At 42.8% G+C, this 1,994-nt stretch overlaps 1 long non-coding RNA gene across 1 annotated transcript; it reads left to right on the top strand.

The window, feature by feature from the left end:
• Positions 1-480: 480 nt before the first annotated feature.
• Positions 481-1,314, top strand: LOC131018055 (uncharacterized). The gene is made up of 2 exons (XR_009100002.1): positions 481-792; positions 884-1,314. It is a non-coding gene; the product is annotated as an uncharacterized LOC131018055 (long non-coding RNA).
• The last annotated feature ends 680 nt before the right edge of the window (positions 1,315-1,994 follow it).

Here is a 1,994-nt window from a genome sequence, read left to right as displayed (position 1 = left end):
ATTAAAAATTAAATCAAGATATTTAAATTCACTAAATTAATTTAGTGAAAATTCAAACATTTTAAACTAAATAAGGCCAAAAATTCGTAGGCTTTATTAATCAATTTACAGTTCAAAACTTAATTAAAATGGGCCCATTACATTTTATTAAATAAAAATCGGCCCGTTCCTTTTTTTTTTTACAAAGCAGGAAGGCCCAGCAACATAAAATAAAATTGGCCCATTTTATTTAAAATTTTCGGCCCAAGCTAAATAAATAAATCGGCCCAAACAAAATTAATAAAGAGCCCAATTAAATCCTAACCCTAACACCTATACACACATATACATAAACTCACACAACACATAAAACACTCACAGCTGCTCTCTCACTCTTACGCCTCTCTCTCCCTCTCAGCTTCCTGCCTGCCGCCGCCACCGGACGGTCGCGCCGTCGCCGGAGGCCGGCGGCTCTACCTCCCTCTCTCTCTCTCACTTCTCGCCCTCTTCCCTCAACTCTATCTCACTCGATCGTCTCTCTCTCACTGTTTTCCTCGCGAGCTCCGCCGTGAGCTGCTCCGGCGACCACAGGACAGCCATGGCCGCCGCCCTTCTCTCCATCTCACTCTCCATCGTTGGCCGGACAACAGCAGCAAAGCCGCCGTTGCCGGCGCCTCCCTCTGCTCACTCCTCTTCTCCCTTCCTCCCTCGGCCATCTCCCTTTCTCTCGGACTCACGGTCACTGGGGCTACCTCCTCCGTCGTCCGTCTGGCTGGAATCGTGGTGGAGGCCGAGCCTTGCCTCGCCGGAAAGGTAGGTTCCAAATCTTCCCCTTTTCCTCTCTTTTCTATTTTTAAACCCAGATCTGAAATTTCCCTTCTTTCCCTCTTTTCCGGCCGGTCAGGAACAGCCCGTTGCTCCCGCCGCCGTGTCGCCGCTGCCGATGCCGCCGCGTCGTCGTCACCGGAGAAGATAAGTCCTCCCCTCCCTCTCTTCTTCCTTTCCCCTTTTTTTTTCTTTAACCTAATCTCTCTCTCTCTCGGTTGTTTCAGACAGAAAAAGGAAAAAGGCGGTGGCTTGCCGTCGCGCCGCCTTCGGCCGTGAGCAGCCGCCGCCTGCTCTCACCCCCATTACTCCGTTCCCGGACACACATACAAGACAGAGTACAAGAACCCCCAAATTCAGTCCAGATTCACAAGTATAGCAAAGCTAGGGTTTTGTTTAGAAATCTGTTCTTTCATCATTCATTTATCATTTTCTTAGCAAAAATCGAACCTTGTAAATGTAATAGCTTAGAAAATATATTAACATGTGTGCGTGCGTATTCTTCTGTTCTTTGATGCTTGAATCGATATTAACTAGAAAAAAAAATATAAAGAGAAATTTGGAGTAACCTCGATGTAGCTGGTATTTGGTGTTTAGCTGGAATCTGTGAATTATAATTCAAGCATAAGAACGTATGGCTTGAATCAGAATGTTAGAAACTGAAAATTAATGGAGTATTAAAGCAAGTTTTACCTCTTGAGGTTTACTGTAAGAGCTTTGAATGAAGTCAATCTCTTCTTTGGCTATTGAAGAACTAAGGAGGAATGGGAGGAATGTTGGCTGCTGATTTTGGTTAAATAAAAGTAAGTTGCATGTTGAGATGTTAAAGGTGTAGAAGATGGCTGGCAAAAGGAATGGGCTGATCTGGAGAATCTCTTTATTTAGTGGAATGGTTGGCATATGATGAGTGTTTCCAACACCATCAATTTATTTAAGAGTAAGATGGATGTGGAAATGAAACGTATGTGTTATTTAGTGGAATGGTTGGCATATGATGAGTGTTTCCAACACCATCAATTTATTTAAGAGTAAGATGGATGTGGAAATGAAAAGTATGTGTAGGTGCTAGATGAATGTGATGAATAAAATCCTTATTCTGTATTTGTAATACTAATTTCGGGTTCCCATATAACGAAGCTTCGTTATAACTCTCTATAAATTACATATTTTATAACTCGTTTTATAAGTCG

Source organism: Salvia miltiorrhiza, chromosome 3 (assembly GCF_028751815.1).
Source record: "Salvia miltiorrhiza cultivar Shanhuang (shh) chromosome 3, IMPLAD_Smil_shh, whole genome shotgun sequence".
NCBI classification, from domain to species: Eukaryota; Viridiplantae; Streptophyta; class Magnoliopsida; order Lamiales; family Lamiaceae; genus Salvia; species Salvia miltiorrhiza.
This window is presented reverse-complemented; position numbering and strand designations above follow the sequence as displayed.